We start from the raw sequence: 20,704 nt of genomic DNA, 5'->3' as shown, positions 1-20,704 counted from the left end.
GTCCCCTCTCCCTTTTTACCATGTCCCCTTCCCCCACCTTTTCCATTAGAGGGGTACTCCACCCATAGACATCTTATATCCAAAGGTTAGGGAATAAGATGTCTGATGGCGGGGTCCTGTTGCTGAGACCCTCCACAATCTCAGAATACTCCTTTAATACATTGTTGCACTGGGGTCTTCTCTGATGATTGACACTTCTGCTCTTGATGGGGTTGCGGATCCCCCAGGGCTCATGTATTTAGGATCTTAGAGATACAATGTTCCTCCTCATCCTCCCCGGACCCTGGCGCTTTTCACGGATTCGCCGTCTGTTCTTGGCTCGCTTTTTGACCGACGCTGATTTATTGTAAAAATTTAAAGCCGTCTCCAAATTGATAGACAAAACAATATTAAATAATTGATGATTTACATTCATGAAAACAAAAACATTCATCAAAGTTCTGAAAAGCCAAGCAAAAAAATCTCCTATAAAGATGTCAATTACGGTGACATTTACGCTGCGCCGTTTACGTTTTTAGCATAGAGAGAGTAAAAAATGAGCTCTACAGTATTTCACTCCGCAGAACGTCGCGCTGTAAATCACGGCTTTATTGAGTTTGGAGTGTACTGGTATTGACTGCACTTAATATTCTGCATAAATATTTATACTGGGAATATGCTAAACATAAATACAGCGATGTCAGACCGCACCGCTAACAAGCGCGCCAGATCATAAAACCAGAGCGCGGCAGGTGGAGAATACGGCCGTCTGCTACAATGTCTGAGAGGATACATGTACATGCATAGTGATGTGTGCTGCAGATCATCGCTCTGTCCGCTCTACCTCCTGATACCTAGTGATCTATCCTGCAGATTATTACACCTCTGACCGCTCTACAGATCTGCAGAACATCGCTCTGTCCTCTCTACCTCCTGATACATAGTGATATATCCTGCAGATTATTACACCTCTGACCGCTCTACAGATCTGCAGAACATCGCTCTGTCCTCTCTACCTCCTGATACATAGTGATATATCCTGCAGATTATTACACCTCTGACTTCTCTACAGATCTGCAGAACATCGCTCTGTCCTCTCCTCCTCCTGATACATAGTGATATATCCTGCAGATTATTACACCTCTGACCCCTCTATAGATCTGCAGAACATTGCTCTTTCCTCTCTTTACACTGATCTGTTGTGCAGACTATTACATCTCTGGTCTCCTTATGTGTTTGCAGACTATTGCTCCACTCTGTTTCCAGGAGATCACCTGCAGGATTGTGGCGGCCCCCTTTCATTGTCGCTCCGTGTTCCTTCCCTCCATCCTGCACAATGATCTTGACAGAAATATTAATGAATAAAATCTCGCAGTCACCTCTCCTGGATAATAAAGCGTAATATTCCGGCGCGCGGCGCTCCCAGGTGTACGGAGGGAACAGGAAGAGCCGCCATCAATATCCAGCACCGCGCAAATTACATCTATCCAGATGAGGAGAACAGGTGCTGATGGGGGATCTGGGGGTCCGGGGGCCCATATCAGTCATTACGGGGCCCCTATGTAAATAAAGCTCCATCACTGGGCACATGAGAACTTCCGCCACTTTCTAATAGACTTTGTGTTACTATTTGTCTTTTCCTTAGTAATGAATTATTGTGACATTCTCCATCATAGAAGAACTTACTTAGTCCTAATGGATTTGTTACAATGTATCAGTGTAGATAAGAGCCATTGACTCCAGTGTTTCCCAGCCAGTGTGCATCCAGCTGTTGCAAAACTACAACTCTCAGCATGCAGCATGTAGTTTTGCAATAGCTGGAGGCACATTGATTGGGAAACACTAACCTTGGACTGTTCAGGCATGATGGGAGTTGTAGTTTTGGAACAGCTGGAGACACACTGGTTGGGAATCATGAACCTAAGGCTGTCCAGGCATGCTGGGAGTTGTAGTTGTTCAGCAGCTGGAGGCACACTGGCTAGGAAACAAGATCTAGAGGCTATCCAGGCATGCTGGGAGTTGTAGTTGTGGAGCAGCTGGAGGCACACTGGCTAGGAAACAAGATCTAGAGGCTATCCAGGCATGCTGGGAGTTGTAGTTGTGGAGCAGCTGGAGGCACACTGGTTGGGAAACACCGGTCTATGTCGCTTCTGAAAATAAATTCTATATTACTACAATGCATCTAAATTCTAACAGTCATGATAAAAAATGATTTTGTGTCTCCATGGTTACAGACTACAAATCTTGTGTAGTCTGATTCTGCAGATGCTTTACTTGCGTTGGTCATGTGGGTCAGAGAGTTTGATAATAGGAGGAACCTTTGACTGTCCTGGCATGCTGGGAGTTGTAGTTTTGTAACTACAACTGGGGCAGATATAACAGTGACCATTGGGGCGTAACTATATGGCAGTGGTCTCCAAACTGTGGACCTCCAGCTGTGGCAAGGCTATAACTCCCAGCATTCTCAGACAGCCTTTTGCTGTCCGGGCACGCTGGGAGTTGTAGTTTTGTAACAGTTGGAGACACACTGGTTTGGAAACACTGTTCCATGTCGACTTCTGAAAACAAATTATTTGCTACAATGCATCAAAATACATAAGAACAATTGACTCCAATGTTTGTAAACCAGGGTGCCTTCAGCTGTTGCAAAACTACAACTCCCGGACAGCTGTTGCCTGTCTGGGCATACTGGGAGTTGTGGTTTTGCAACAGCTGGAGGCACCCTGGTTGGAAAACACTGTCCTAGGGTCTCCTGCAGTTCGAGCTTTCTGGACATGCTGGGAGTTGTAGTTTTGCAACTGCTGGAAAGCCACAGTTCGGAGACTACTGATCTAGGACAATCCCTTGAAGCCTGTCGGTTTGCCAATGATCCTCCTCCCCCTTCGTTCTCACTGGGCGGAGCTTAGTAGTCATCTGACTGGGATCCTTACGCAACTTTTTGAAACTTTTTTGATGTCTCTCCGCTTCTCCCCCCCCCCCCCCCCCCCGGGGAGGATGTTGTTCCCGGTGATTTATGGAACGTTTCGGGACGAGGCCCGTTCCTTCTACTAATCCACATTAGGCGCCAGGCGCGTATTGATTAAGTGGTCACAGCGAGGGGCTATTTACTCCTCGTCTTTGTCACTATTAAGGGGGACGTAGAGCCTCCAGACGGGCGGAAAACATCTCATCTCTCATTGTTTAAAAAAGGGCTAATGTCTAATTCTCTGCTGCATAATGGGTCGATATTCATAATGCCGTCTCACGGCTCAATACACTAACGTGTTAATGGATGGAGCCGCGCGCTGGCAGCAAGGGCATTGTCTAAAATTTAATTTTCACTTAATTAGGCCGATTTGGGGCAGAACGCCTCCGAACGAGAGAACTTTCAACTTTTAGCCGCTTCTGTAATGTATACGGATTGGGCGGGGGTAATAGAAGCAAAGCCAGCGCAGCTAGAAGACGAGATGGCGCCCCCTATTGGAAGTGGATGAAACTATAGTTCTATTCATCCTGTGCCTCCTGATTCATGAGTAACAGTGTATTTTCCATGTTCTATGTCAGTCTTTTCCAACAGAGTGCCTCCAGCTGTTTCAAAACTGCAACTCCCAGCATGCCTGGACATCTGCAGTTGGAAAACACTGTTCTATTTCCACTTCTGAAATTCTATATTGCTCAATGTATTCAAATTCTAACAGTCTTGATGAAAAAAATAGTTTTTATTGTCTCCGTGGTTACAGACTACAAACAAACCTTGTGTAGTCTGATTCTGCAGACGTGTTACTTTCTTTCGTCTATCCTCTCTTCTTGTAACTAGGAGAGGAGTGCGCAGGTCTTGTAGGAGGTCACAGTGTGATAGTTACATAGTAGAAGGGCCCAGCAGTGTGCATATCTTGTAGGAGGTCACAGGGTGAGAGTTATATAGTAGAAGGGCCCAGCAGTGCGCAGGTCTTGTAGGAGGTCACAGTGTGATAGTTACATACTAGAAGGGCCCAGCAGTGTGCAGATCTTGTAGGAGGTCACAGGGTGAGAGTTATATAGTAGATGGGCCCAGCAGTGCGCAGGTCTTGTAGGAGGTCACAGGGTGATAGTTATATAGTAGAAGGGCCCAGCAGTGCGCAGGTCTTGTAGGAGGTCACAGGGTGAGAGTAATATAGTAGAAGGGCCCAGCAGTACACAGTATTCTAAGCAAGGAGTTTATTAATCCTATGGGGGACACAGACTGGCAATGACGTCATCATCACCGAACCTATTGTGTATGGATGGAATAAGAGAAGCCCCCACAATGTGTGTCCCCCTGTGACTGCGGAGGTGATGGGTCCTGTACATGTCAGACATGATGGAGATGTGACTCTTTTCTTCAGGCTTCTCCTTTATAGGTTGCATCAGACAGAAGGTCTCGTCATCTCCTCGGCTGATGCAGATCACTGACTGATTCCCCTTTTGTCACCCGATGTCCCTTAGTATCCCTGACCTTACAATTCTTCTCAAGAAATGTTCTTTGCTACATTGTAAACTGTATATAATATTTATACCATCATCTGTATCCAACATCCCGCCTGGATTACCAAAATGTAAGATTTCCCCCTCTTACTGGATCAGATTGTAAGATCAGATATAATAAATGAAATATAATCCTGAGTACAGTAATGTACATGGTATAAAGTGTAGGCAGAAGTTACCATCGTCTTCTCTGCTGATCAGTGACTGATCGGTGATATCACTTTCCTCACCCTCCAGGACTTTTCTCTTTGGTTCCTTCTTCTCTTCGGTTTAGGTGTTGGTTCTGGTTTTCCTTTGTCTTTTCTATATATAAACCTCATTTCATTAAGTGATTTCTTACAGGTCTTCCCAGACATTGACTCCTGTCTCCTTCCTTTCTTGTGTTGGACATTCTCTATTCACACACACAGCTGACTGGGAACAACCATCATCTTCTGCTGCACTCTGGGTTGGATTATCATTAATACAAGTGCCGGCTCTTGTTGGAGTCATTTTCTCTATCAATGAGCTTCAGAATTTTTTTCCTTTTCAGACTTGTTCTGAAACTTGGTCTAGAAAAGGAAATTTCAAGATCATTTCAGATTTTTTTTTTACTTTCCTGGATCTGGTGAAGAATAATTTGGTACTTCAGAACAACTCCTCTCATGTACAGTCGTATCATGGAGCAAAGAGTTCAGCTGTTTTTCAGAGTCATATCTGGGTTTGGGGATAATGTTACATTCTCTAAGTGTGGGGAGTGCAGAGTGTCAGGGGTTATAGATAGCAGAAAGATCAGGATCCTGAACAGCAGCACAGAGGATTTTAGGAGTGGAGTCTGCTGCAGCTGGAACAGGTTACAGACTAAGAGATAGATAATAGAAGGAGCAAGGCTTACAGCAGCACAGATAATTTTTAGGAGGAGCATACTGTCCATGTGGGAAAATACTGATTGGGACTTACATAGTAGTGGGAGCACGGGCAGGGCTTGCTTTACCATGGGACCCAGTGGGACCATTGGTCCCAGGCGGAAACTGCTACCTAATGTGGTGAAACTTTGCTACCTAATGTGGGGAAACTATGCTACCTAATGTGGAGAAACTATGCTACCTAATGTGAGCAAACTATGCTACCTAATGTGGGGAATTTATGCTACCTCATGTGGGGAATCTATACTACCTAATGTGGTGAATCTATACTACCTAATGTTGGGAACCTATGCTACCTAATATGGGGAAACTATGCTACCTAATGTTCGGAAACTATGCTACCTAATGTGGGGAGACTATGCTACCTAATGTGGGGAAACTATGTTACCTAATATGGGGAAATTGCTACCCAATGTTGGGAAACTATGCTACCTAATGTGGGGAAACTATGCTACCTAATGGGGGGGAGTAAGCTACCTAATATGGGGAAACTGCTACCTAATGTGGGGAAACTATACTACCTAATGTGGAGAAACTGCTACCTAATGTGGGCATAATATGCTACTTAATGTGGGGTAACTTCTACCTAATGTGGGGATAATATGCTACTTAATGTGGGGTAACTGCTACCTAATGTGGGGACACTATACTACCTAATGTGGGGAAACTATGCTACCTAATGTGGCGAAACTATGCTACCTAATATGGGAAAACTATGCTACCACATGTGGGGAAACTATGCTACCTAATGTGGGGAAACTATGATACCTAATGTGGGGAAACTATTCTACCTAATGTTCGGAAACTATGTTACCTAATATGGGGAAATTGCTACCCAATGTGGGGAAACTATGCTACCTAATGTGGGGAAACTATGCTACCTAATGTGGGGGAAAGTAAGCTACCTAATATTGGGAAACTGCTACCTAATGTAGGGATACTATGCTATCTAATGTGGGGTAACTGCTACCTAATGTGGGGAAACCATGCTACCTAATGTGGGGAAACTACTACCTAATGTGGGGAAACTATGCTACCTATTGTGGAGAAACTGCTACCTAATGTGGGGATAATATGCTACTTAATGTGGGGTAACTGCTACCTAATGTGGGGATACTATGCTACCTAATGTAGGGAAACTATGCTATCTAATGTGGGCAAACTATGCTACCTAATGTGGGCAAACTATACTACCTAATATGGGGAAACTATGCTACCTAATGTGGGGAAACTATGCTACCTAATGTGGGGAAACTATGCTACCAAATGTGGGGAAACTATGCTACCTAATGTGGGGAAACTATGCTACCTAATGTGGGGAAACTATGCTACCTAATGTGGGGAAATTATGCTACCTAATGTGGGGAAACTATGATACCTAATGTGGGGAAACTATGCTACCTAATGTTCAGAAACTGTTACCTAGTATGGGGAAATTGCTACTCAATGTGGGGAAACTATGCTACCTAATGTGGGGAAAGTAAGCTACCTAATATGGAGAAACTGCTACCTAATGTAGGGATACTATGCTACCTAATGTGGGGAAACTATGCTACATAATATGGGGAAACTATGCTACCTAATATGGGGAAACTGCTACCTAATGTTGGGGAACTATGCTACCTAATGTGGGGAAACTATGCTACCTAATATGGGGAAACGGCTACCTAATGTTGGGGAACTATGCTACCTAATGTGGGGAAACAGCTACCTAATGTTGGGAATCTATTCTACCTAATGTGGGGAAACTACTACCTAATGTGGGGAAACTATGCTGCCTAATGTGGGGAAACGATGCTGCAGATTAATGTGAGCTGCATTGCTGTGAAGCTCTTGAATATTCAGTGCAGTTTTATGGCATTGTACTTTTTTTTCAGGAGAAGTGTTGATAAAGGATGATGGTTACATAGTGGAAGGAGCAGAGTCCACAGCAGCACAGAGTATTACAGGAGAGGGGTGTGGTGATCTTGTGATGTGATCATGTGATTATGTGTCTGCACATCCTATATGACTCTCTTGTTGTTCCCAGCTGAATTTGTGGGAGATCATGCATCATGTTAGTTATTTTTACATATTTCATGGACCTGTGGCAGTCATGTGACCCCCTTATAATCTCCAGGACCCTATTATTATAGTCAGGCCTCACTGTAAGGTATCCAGCCTCCCCCCGCTGCTGATTATAATGGACTGAGGCTGCATCGACTTTCCCAGAGAACAATCCACACAGCGCTTTACCCAACCAATTTATAATTTGCATCGATTCCCGGCATTTACCTAATCAATAACACATTAAAGTAAATAAATACGACCGATGCATCGGCAAATCCAGTAATTATAGCCAGAACACGGATACAGTGTATACACCATCAGAGCGGGACCGGAGGACACAGGATTTATGCTGCCGCTTCTTCACTTGACCTTGGACTGAATCTATTGACCTTGAGGGGGAGGGCGGGGGGCTCCTTATCATTCTCAGCATGCTGTAAGTGACACAATAACAAGAAAGATGGAGGGAGCAGAGGATGCGGGAAAATAGTGACGCTGATTATAATTCTGCTCGAGAACACTGAGCAGAACCCCCTGGAGACGTCAAACTCTCCGACCAATGAGGAGGCAGCTTATAGGGAATCAATAAGTGATATATATATAGCCGACATCTTTATATATCCACATCTAAAATCCACCATATATCAGTATAGGAGGCAGAGAATTCTGGGAGACTGCAGACACTAATAGGGGAGCCGAGAGGTTTTATGACTGAGTTCAATGCATACACAGTCTGCAGTCTGTGCCTGAGCTCCCCCTGGTGGAGGCCGCAGAAAGACACCATTTTATCATTTCATCTATGCAGCAGGTTTGGAGCTCTGTATAAAAAATAATGTTCAATGGCGAATATGAAAGGAAAACTTTATAGGGTACCCTTTACCCTATATATAAGTCATGGAGTAATCACCCTCACCCAGCATAGACTTCCATAAGATGTATTTTATTGTGATTTTATGTAATGGACCAACACAGAATAGTCCATCATCGGATAGCGGTGGTGAGGGGCTTGGGGAAATTTTACCCCTAAGAAAGATCGAATGCACCAATTGCCTTCACAAGTCACATAATTAGTACATAGGGTCCAGTGTCTGCATTTTAATCTGGTTACAAATACACCTGTACTGTGAAGGCCTCAGAGTTTGTCAGAGAGCATTACTGAACAGATAGCAGTTGGGGTTTGCCACAAGCCACGTAATATTATTGTGTAATATTATGTCTGATACTTGTCTTTGTTTGTACCCCATAATTGTAAGCGCTGCGGAATCTGTAGGCGCTATATAAAATAAATAAATAAATAAGTAGGAGACACAGTAAACATAACCCAACACTGCCCATCACCCTGAGCATCATAACCCAACACTACCCATCACCCTGAGCACACCATCATAACCCAACACTGCCCATCACTCTGAGAATCATAAGCCAACACTGCCCATCGCCCTGAGCATCATAACCCAACACTGCCCATCACCCTGAGCACACCATCATAACCCAACACTACCCATCACTCTGAGAATCATAAGCCAACACTGCCCATCGCCCTGAGCATCATAACCCAACACTGCCCATCACCCTGAGCATCATAACCCAACACTGCCCATCACCCTGAGCACACCATCATAACCCAACACTGCCCATCACCCTGAGCATCATAACCCAACACTGCCCATCACCCTGAGCACACCATCATAACCCAACACTGCCCATCACCCTAAGCACACCATCATAACCCAACACTGCCCATCACCCTGAGCACACCATCATAACCCAACACTGCCCATCACCCTGAGCCTCATAACCCAACACTGTCCATCACCCTGAGCATCATAACCCAACACTGCCCATCACCCTGAGCATCATAACCCAACACTGCCCATCACCCTGAGCACACCATCATAACCCAACACTGCCCATCACCCTGAGCATCATAACCCAACACTGCCCATCACCCTGAGCACACCATCATAACCCAACACTGCCCATCACCCTGAGCACACCATCATAACCCAACACTGCCCATCACCCTGAGCATAATAACTCCCCAACACTGCCCATCACCCTGACCACACCATCATAACCCAACACTACCCATCACCCTGAGCACACGATCATAACCCAACACTGCCCATCACCCTGAGCATCATAACCCAACACTACCCATCACCCTGAGCATAATAACTCCCCAACACTGTCCATCACCCTGAGCATCATAACCCAACACTACCCATCACCCTGAGCACACCATCATAACCCAACACTGCCCATCACCCTGAGCACACCATCATAACCCAACACTGCTCATCACCCTGAGCACACCATCATAACCCAACACTGCCCATCACCCTGAGCACACCATCATAACCCAACACTACCCATCACCCTGAGCATCATAACCCAACACTACCCATCACCCTGAGCACACCATCATAACCCAACACTGCTCATCACCCTGAGCACACCATCATAACCCAACACTGCCCATCACCCTGAGCACACCATCATAACCCAACACTGCCCATCACCCTGAGCATAATAACTCCCCAACACTGTCCATCACCCTGAGCATCATAACCCAACACTACCCATCACCCTGAGCATAATAACTCCCCAACACTGTCCATCACCCTGAGCATCATAGCCCAACACTACCCATCACCCTGAGCACACCATCATAACCCAACACTGCCCATCACCCTGAGCACACCATCATAACCCAACACTGCCCATCACCCTGAGCACACCATCATAACCCAACACTGCCCATCACCCTGAGCACACCATCATAACCCAACACTGTCCATCACCCTGAGCACACCATCATAACCCAACACTGTCCATCACCCTGAGCACACCATCATAACCCAACACTGCTCATCACCCTGAGCACACCATCATAACCCAACACTGCCCATCACCCTGAGCACACCATCCCCACAGTGACACATGGTGGTGGGATCATCATTAGTGTTGCTCACGAATATTCTCAATTCGAATATTATTCGCGAATATCGCATATTCGCGAATTCGCGAATTTCGCGAATATAGCGCTATATATTCGTAATTATGAATATTCGTTTTTTTTTTTTTTTTTTTTTCACAGTACACATCACAGTGATCATCCCTCTCTGCTTCCAGCTTGTGTAGTGTAAAGAAGGCTGTAATACTACTGTGTGAGACTGGCGTGCGAAAATTAGCATATGCTAATTTTCGCATATGCGAATTTTCGCGTATGTTAATTTTGAATATGCTAATATTCACATATGTTGATTTTCGTATATGCGTATTTTCGCATATGCGAAAATAAAACGAGAAAATAACGAATATGCGAATATTCGCGAATATATGACGAATATTCGTCCATATATTCGCGAATATTCGCGAATTCGAATATGGCCTATGCCGCTCAACACTAATCATCATACTGGGTGTATACTTCTCTTCAGCACATCAAACTGGCCACCTAAATGAGCTCTCATTAAAGGGCCGGCGCACCTTTTCCTAATTTATTCAGTGTTAATCTACGACGTGGTCCTCAGGGTGACACATGGCGGCTCCAGCATTGTAGGGGTCTGTGAGGCGTCTCTGCGGGTCACTTTTCATGTCTCTTTATAGTTCTGTACAGAGCGCGTGGTCGGCTCTGCTGCATCTCATTATTTACTGGTATATGTAGCTTTATGTGTCGCAGCTTCGCATCAGGTTTGAAGTTCTCTGTGGTGTCGGATCCGTCAGATGTTCCATCAGATTCTCTTTATTCATAAATTATCAACAGAGAAATCAGCAAAATGAGAAGTTGTTCTCGCTCGGAGATTCTTCTGTGCGAAAAGTGATTTGGGGATGATACAAAATGTATAAAGGCGAGTGATGGCGGCGCCGGCGGTGAGACTGCGGAGACCCTGTACAGAGAGATAAGAGAGTGAGATGGGGGGCGCCGCTCTGTTCACTTCTCGTCGCCCTCAATGTGCACGCAGCTATATTTTTTTTATTTCATCTCGTATTGGTCGAATAAGTTATTTTTGTTCCCAGTCGGCAGTGTTTCTCAACTAGGGTGCCTCCAGCTGTTGCAAATATACAACTCCCAGCATGCCTGGGCAGCCTTTGGCTGTCTAGGCCTGCTGGGAGTTGTAGTTTTGCAACAGCTAGAAACATCCTGGTTGGAAAATGTAGATTGCACCAAAATTAGCAAATTTTATAAACCGGAAATTTTACTAACATGGTTTATTACATTTTTTGCTTTGTGTTTATTTCCTTAAAGTTATAAAGATTATTGCTACTTTCAGAAGATGGAGAAACCTTCACAGACCTTAAAGGAGAACTACGGGATTGAAAAATGTATCCCCTATCCTAAGGATAGGGGATAAGTTTCAGATCGCTGGGGGTCCGACCGCTGATGCCCCCCGCGATCTCCCGTACGGGGCCCCGGCTCTCTGGTTAGAGAGTGCGTGTTGACCACCGCACGAAGAAGCGGCCGACACACCCCCTCCATACACTGCTCTCCCATAGCAGTAAATGGAGGGCGCATTGTCAGCTCCCGCCTCGTGCAGTGGGCGACACGCGCTTTCTATGCAGAGAGCCGCGGCCCCGTACGGGAGATCGTGGGGGGCCCCAGCGGTCGGACCCCCCGCGAGCTGAAACTTATCCCCTATCCTTAGGATAGGGGATAGCATTTTCAATCCTGTAGTTCTCCTTTAAGGCTCAAGGCTTTAAGATTTGTTAAAAATGCATCCAATCTAGACAATGCTCTGTGAGCTAAACATCCTGGACTCCAGACTGATACATTGTACATAGCTAGTTCTGCTCTCAGCTGAGAAGTGATACAATTGTATCCAGTCTAGACAATGCTCTGTGAGCTAAACATCCTGGACCCCAGACTGATACATTGTACATAGCTAGTCCTGCCCTCAGCTGAGAAGTGATACAATTGTATTCAGTCTAGACAATGCTCTGTGAGCTAAACATCCTGGACTCCAGACTGATACATTGTACATAGCTAGTCCTGCCCTCAGCTGAGAAGTGATACAATTGTATCCAGTCTAGACAATGCTCTGTGAGCTAAACATCCTGGACCCCAGACTGATACATTGTACATAGCTAGTCCTGCTCTCAGCTGAGAAGTGATACAATTGTATTCAGTCTAGACAATGCTCTGTGAGCTAAACATCCTGGACCCCAGACTGATACATTGTACATAGCTAGTCCTGCTCTCAGCTGAGAAGTGATACAATTGTATCCAGTCTAGACAATGCTCTGTGAGCTAAACATCCTGGACCCCAGACTGATACATTGTACATAGCTAGTCCTGCTCCCAGCTGAGAAGTGATACAATTGTATTCAGTCTAGACAATGCTCTGTGAGCTAAACATCCTGGACCCCAGACTGATACATTGTACATAGCTCGTCCTGTTCTCTGCTGAGAAGTGATACAATTGTATCCAGTCTAGACAATGCTCTGTGAGCTAAACATCATTTGATTGCTCAAACAGATCAGTGAAAAAGTATAGTATTGTATTGATCCATTATATCTGTAATCTACTGGTTCAGTCTGCCTTCAGCCCGGGTTTCCATTGTGCATTTGTCCCTCATTCTTTTATTTTTTTTTTTGTGTTTTGTTGTAATTTGAAATGCAGCAAAAGAAGATTTTATTTTTTTAAAACAAAAACCAAAAACTATAGCAATTTGAATTGCAGATGATTTTATGAAATAGTTTTGGTGAATGACTAAAAGGCAAAACTGCAGCAATTCTCTGTGACACACATTCGGATTTTCAGTTGTGTTTCAAAATGTTACAAAGTTGCAAGGCCGAAAAAATGCAAAGAAATAATAAATAAATAACATAAATAAATAAATAACATGAATAAATAAATAAATAAGTAAATAAATCTTTTTATTATGTGGCGGTAACATCTATGCTGCTCCATCCATGTACACCTGTACAATGTGTCGCGCCCCAGAGCGATGGGCGGCCCCTGATTTTTAACCATTTATTAGCCTGGATTATAGAGGAGACTTAAGTTTTTTCAGGATGAAAAAAATTAAAGGGGTCCTCCGGTGGAAAACATATATATATATATTTTTTTAATCAACTGGCTCCAGAAAGTTAAACAGATTTGTAAATGACTTCTATTTAAAAATCTTAATCCTTCCAGTACTTTTTAGCAGCTGTATGCTACAGGGGAAATTCTCTTATTGTTGAATTTCTTTTTTGTCTTGTCCACAGTGCTCTCTGCTGACACCTGATGCCCGTATCAGGAACTGTCCAGAGCAGGAGAAAATCCTTATAGCAAACCTATGCTGCTCTGGACAGTTCCTGACTCGGACAGAGGGCACTGTGGACAAGACAAAAAAGAAATTCAAAAATCAAAGAATTTCCTCTGTAGCATACAGCTGCTAATAAGTACTGGAAGGATAAAGATTTTTTAAATAGAATTCATTTACAAATCTGTTTAACTTTATAGCGCCAGTTCATTAAAAAAAAAAAAAGTTTTCGACCGGAGTGCCCCTTTAATGCCCTGGACCAGTGTTTCCCAACCATGGTGCCTCCAGCTGTTGCAAAACTACAACTCCCAGCATGCCTGGACAGCCGAAGGCTGTCCAGGCATGCTGGGAGTTGTAGTTTTGCAACAGCTGGAGGCACCCTGGTTTGGAGACCCGACCCTGAACCATAAAGTTACGTTACAAAAAGTCTCCATGCGGTCCCAGTGTAAATTCGGTCGCGGCCTCAGCTCGCCACGTGTTGCGCAGTTTCCTTTATGTCCTCTAAGTGGTGATTCTAGAAAATTCTGTCGATGGCAAATTGTCTTTTAATGTGTTAATTCGCCAGTTACTCTTCAGTCCGCGCTAATTGGCCTGGGTGAAATGATGGCGTTGGCGTTGATGGCGGCGCGCGGATATGATAGCTTGTCTGACATTGCCATGAACAAACAGACAAGTGTGTGATTGTAGATGGATCTAGTGGAACATCCGTTGTGGCAATGACAGCGCTAATGTGCTGTGCTATAATAGAGCTGGAAGGCGGTTTATCCTCGGCGCGAAGACACAATGTCACCGTCCGCGCCTTAATGACATCTTAGGCTGATTGTCTTTCACACAGCACTCGCAAGGATGTGTCCTTATCATGCTCAACAATTACTGAAGAAATCTAGCTCCTCCAGACACAGGAGCCGGGAGCTCAGCTCTTCATCACACTCTTATGGCCGATCCAGACGTGATTTCTGACCAACGTAATCACTTTATAGACAAAGGCCCCAGAAGTGAGCGGTGAGGGGGGCGGAGGGGATATGACCGCTATAAGGGGCCCGGGCGGAGATATATGATCCTAAATGATCTAATATACATATGAATCATTAGGCGTCTGATCAGGGGAAGGCTGTCCTAATATAGGAGGCCCGGAGCATAAAGCACAGCGTCCAAACAATACCCCCATACAGTGCTCAGATATTATCACCATATAGTAATGGAATAATATCACTATACAGTGCCCACGTTGGTGGTATTATATGCACACTGTATGGTGGTATTATAGGAGAATGGTATGGTTGTAGTATATGAGCATTTTATGGTGTTATTATATGAACACTGTAGGATGGTATTATATGTACACTGTATGGTGTTATTATGAGTACTGTATGATGGTATATGTGCACTGTATGGTGTTATTATGAGTGCTGTATGATGGTATATGTGCACTGTATGGTGTTATTATGAGTGCTGTATGATGGTATTATATGAGTACTGTATGGTGGTATTATATGAACACTGTAGAATGGTATTATATGTGCACTGTATGGTGTTATTATGAGTACTGTAGGATGGTATTATATGTACACTGTATGGTGTTATTATGAGTACTGTAGGATGGTATTATATGTGCACTGTATGGTGTTATTATGAGTGCTGTATGATGGTATATGTGCACTGTATGGTGTTATTATGAGTGCTGTATGATGGTATTATATGAGTACTGTATGGTGGTATCATATGAACACTGTAGAATGGTATTATATGTGCACTGTATGGTGTTATTATGAGTACTGTAGGATGGTATTATATGTACACTGTATGGTGTTATTATGAGTACTGTATGATGGTATATGTGCACTGTATGGTGTTATTATGAGTGCTGTATGATGGTATATGTGCACTGTATGGTGTTATTATGAGTGCTGTATGATGGTATTATATGAGTACTGTATGGTGGTATTATATGAACACTGTAGGATGGTATTATATGTGCACTGTATGGTGTTATTATGAGTACTGTAGGATGGTATTATATGTGCACTGTATGGTGTTATTATGAGTACTGTAGGATGGTATTATATGTGCACTGTATGGTGGTACTATATGAACACTGTATGGTGGTATTATATGAATATTGTATAGTGGTATTATATGAACACTGTTTGGTGGTATTACATGAGTATTTTATGGTCGTATTATATAATTATTATATGGTGGTATTATATAATTATTATATGGTGGTATTATATCATTATTTTATGGTGGTATTAAATGAACACTGTATGGTAGTACTATATGAACCGTATATGGGGGTATTATATAAGTATTGTATGGTGGTATTATATAAGTATTGTATGGTGGTATTATAGAAGTACTGTATGGTGGTATTATAGAAGTACTGTATGGTGGTATTATATGAGTATTTTGTGGTGTTATTATATGAACACTGTATGGTGGTATTATATGAGTACTGTATGATGGTATTATATGTGCACTCTATGGTGGTATTCTAAAAACACTGTATGGTGGTATAATATGAGAACTGTATGGTGATATAATATGAGAACTGTATGGTGGTATTATATGAGAACTGTATGGTGGTACTATATAAACACTGTATGGTGGTATAATATGAGAACTGTATGGTGATATAATATGAGAACTGTATGGTGATATAATATGAGAACTGTATGGTGGTACTATATAAACACTGTATGGTGGTATTATACGAGTACTGTATGATGGTACTATATGTGCACTCTATGGTGGTATTCTAAAAACACTGTATGGTGGTATTATATGAGTACTGTATGGTGATATAATATGAGAACTGTATGGTGGTATTGTATGAGAACTGTATGGTGGTACTATATAAACACTGTATGGTGGTATTATATGAGAACTGTATGGTGGTATTGTATGAGAACTGTATGGTGGTATTGTATGAGAACTGTATGGTGGTACTATATAAACACTGTATGGTGGTATTATATGAGAACTGTATGGTGGTATTATATGAGAACTGTATGGTGGTATTATATGAGAACTATATGGTGGTACTATATAAACACTGTATGGTGGTATAATATGAGAACTGTATGGTGGTATTATATGAGTACTGTATGGTGGTACTATATAAACACTGTATGGTGGTATTATATGAGTACTGTATGATGGTATTATATGTGCACTCTATGGTGGTATTCTAAAAACACTGTATGGTGGTATTATATGAGTACTGTATGGCAGGGGCGGACATATCGCCTGTGCAGCCAGGGGCCCAGCGTGTGAGGGGGCCCGCCACCCACTGCTCCGACACTGCTCACTGTTGTAAAGTGGCCCGGCGCATAATAGCGCAGTGGGCACTTTAGACAGTGAGTCTGCAGCCAACCGACCCGGGTCTGACTAGGGACGTCGCACAAGTGACGTCACTCATCAGGGAAGTGTGTGTATCTCTAGATGTGTCTGTGTGTGTATCTCTATGTGCGTCTGTGTGTGTATCTCTAGATGTGTCTGTGTGTGTATCTCTATGTGCGTCTGTGTGTGTATCTCTATGTATTTTTTGTGCGTGTGTTGGGGGGTGGGGGGACTATGCTACCTAATGTGGGGGAACTGCTGCCTACCTAATGCTGCCGATTAATGTGAGATGCAGTGCAATTTTTTTTTTTTGGGGGGGGGGGGGGGGGGGGGTGAGGCAGGCACATTCTTTGCACAGGGGCCCTCTGCTGTCTGTGTTCGCCCCTGCTGTATGGTGGTACTACACTGTATGGTGTTATTATATGAGAACTGTATGATGGTATTATATGTGCACTCTATGGTGGTATTATATGTACACTGTATGATGGTAATATATGAGTACTGTCTGATGGTATTATATGTACACTGTATGGTGGTATTATATGTACACTGTATGGTGGTAATATATGAGTACTGTATGATGGTATTATATGTACACTGTATGGTGGTATTCTATAAACGCTGTATGATGGTATTATATGTGCACTGTATGGTGTTATTATATGAGAACTGTATGATGGTATTATATGTGCACTCTATGGTGGTATTATATGTACACTGTATGGTGGTAATATATGAGTACTGTATGATGGTATTATATGTACACTGTATGGTGGTATTCTATAAACGCTGTATGATGGTATTATATGTGCACTGTATGGTGTTATTATATGAGAACTGTATGATGGTATTATATGTGCACTATATGGTGTTATTATATGAGAACTGTATGATGGTATTATATGTGCACTCTAGGGTGGTATTCCATAAACACTGTATGGTGGTATTATATGAGTACTCGATGATGGTATTATATGTACACTGTATGGGGGTATTCTATAAACGCTGTATGGTGGTATTATATGTGCACTGTATGGTGGTCTTATATGAACACATTAAGAAAAATGGAGAACTACTCAAGAGGTCCCCGATTCGTTCATTCCAGTCCATGTCCTCTCAGTCCTGTAGTTTTTCATAGCATTGTTCATCCAGAGCCTTCCGGTTCATGAATAGAATGCAAAACTTAGGTTAGAATAGAATCTTAGAATCACAGTAAAGACTAAGATCAAAGAGATTATATGCATACAGAATTCAGGGTCTGTGGAAAGTTGGGTGACAAGGCTGTTGTCTGTATAGAGCAGTTCAGGAATGGCTGAAGAAGGTTCCAGCATATATGTGAGTATTGTGACTATTAAGTGTAATGGGATGTCTGGCAGCGGACCCGGATCCTGGGCGTCAGCTCCTAAGATCTCTCCGTCCTTGAGTCAGTGTAGCAGCCGCCTCATCGCCGTGGAGAAGCGTAATAAAGTGGCGGCACTTTGTGTCTCCCTAATTAATTTATCTGCTGATCCATCTACTTAGTTACGTCTAATTACAATTTGTTTCCCTTTAAAATTGACCAAGATAAGTTTAAACCGCGGTGAAAAAAGGCGAAGCAGAAAGCGAGGCAGAAAGCGAGGCAGAAAGCAAGGCGCAGCGTCTGTTCTTGGATCATTATTTTGCAACTTCAAACCAGAAATGTACAAAGTCCTGAACCGAAAACATCTGAACGCATTTCGTCTCATTGGTAAAAGTGAGAAGAAAGTTAGGGAGTATGAAGCGCCGCGGCCTCCGGAAGATACAAAGTGTTAGCTGTACACCGCTGATAAATAATACAGTCATATAGTAACCGTGTAATACCACTATACACAGGCAAATAATATCGCCAAATCATGACCACATAAAACCGCCACATAGTGACTGCATAATACTGCTATATCATGACTACATATTACTGCCACATAGTGACTGAATAATCCCACCATACAGTTACTGAATAATATCACCATACAGTTACTGAATACCACCAGTTACTGAATAATACCCCCATACAGTTACTGAATACCACCATACAGTTCCTGAATAATCCCACCATACAGTTACTGAATAATACCACCATACAGTTACTGAATAATACCACCATACAGTTACTGAATAATACCACCATACAGTTACTGAATAATCCCACCATACAGTTACTGAATAATACCACCATACAGTTACTGAATAATCCCACCATACAGTTACTGAATAATACCCCCATACAGTTACTGAATAATACCACCAGTTACTGAATAATACCCCCATACAGTTACTAAATAATACCACCATACAGTTACTGAATAATACCACCATACAGTTACTGAATAATACCACCATACAGTTACTGAATAATACCCCCATACAGTTACTGAATAATACCACCATACAGTTACTGAATAATCCCACCATACAGTTACTGAATAATACCCCCATACAGTTACTGAATAATACCACCAGTTACTGAATAATACCCCAATACAGTTGCTGAATAATACCACCATACAGTTACTGAATAATACCACCATACAGTTACTGAATAATTCCACCATACAGTTACTGAATAATACCACCAGTTACTGAATAATACCACCAGTTACTGAATAATACCACCATACAGTTACTGAATAATACCACCATACAGTTACTGAATAATACCCCCATACAGTTACTGAATAATACCACCATACAGTTACTGAATAATACCACCATACAGTTACTGAATAATACCACCATACAGTTACTGAATAATACCCCCATACAGTTACTGAATAATCCCACCATACAGTTCAGTTACCACCATACAGTTACTGAATAATACCACCATACAGTTACTGAATAATATCACCAGTTACTGAATAATACCCCCATACAGTTACTGAATAATACCACCATATAGTTACTGAATAATACCCCCATACAGTTACTGAATAATACCACCATACAGTTACTGAATAATACCACCATATAGTTACTGAATAATACCCCCATACAGTTACTGAATAATGCCACCATACAGTTACTGAATAATACCACCATATAGTTACTGAATAATACCCCCATACAGTTACTGAATAATACCCCCATACAGTTACTGAATAATACCACCATACAGTTACTGAATTATCCCACCATACAGTTACTGAATAATATCACCATACAGTTACTGAATACCACCATACAGTTACTGAATAATACCACCATACAGTTACTGAATAATATCACCATACAGTTACTGAATAATCCCACCGTACAGTTACTGAATAATCCCACCATACAGTTACTGAATAATACCACCATACAGTTACTGAATAATACCACCATACAGTTACTGAATAATATCACCATACAGTTACTGAATAACCCCACCGTACAGTTACTGAATAATCCCACCATACAGTTACTGAATAATACCACCATACAGTTACTGAATAATATCACCATACAGTTACTGAATAATACCACCATACAGTTACTGAATAATACCACCGTACAGTTACTGAATAATACCACCATACAGTTACTGAATAATACCACCATACAGTTACTGAATAATACCACCAGTTACTGAATAATATCACCATACAGTTACTGAATAATACCACCATACAGTTACTGAATAATATCACCATGCAGTTACTGAATAATACCACCATACAGTTACTGAATAACCCCACCGT

Source organism: Hyla sarda, chromosome 11, assembly GCF_029499605.1.
Source record: "Hyla sarda isolate aHylSar1 chromosome 11, aHylSar1.hap1, whole genome shotgun sequence".
Lineage (NCBI taxonomy): Eukaryota > Metazoa > Chordata > Amphibia > Anura > Hylidae > Hyla > Hyla sarda.
The sequence above is the reverse complement of the archived record's forward strand: the minus strand, read 5'-3'. Positions refer to the sequence as shown.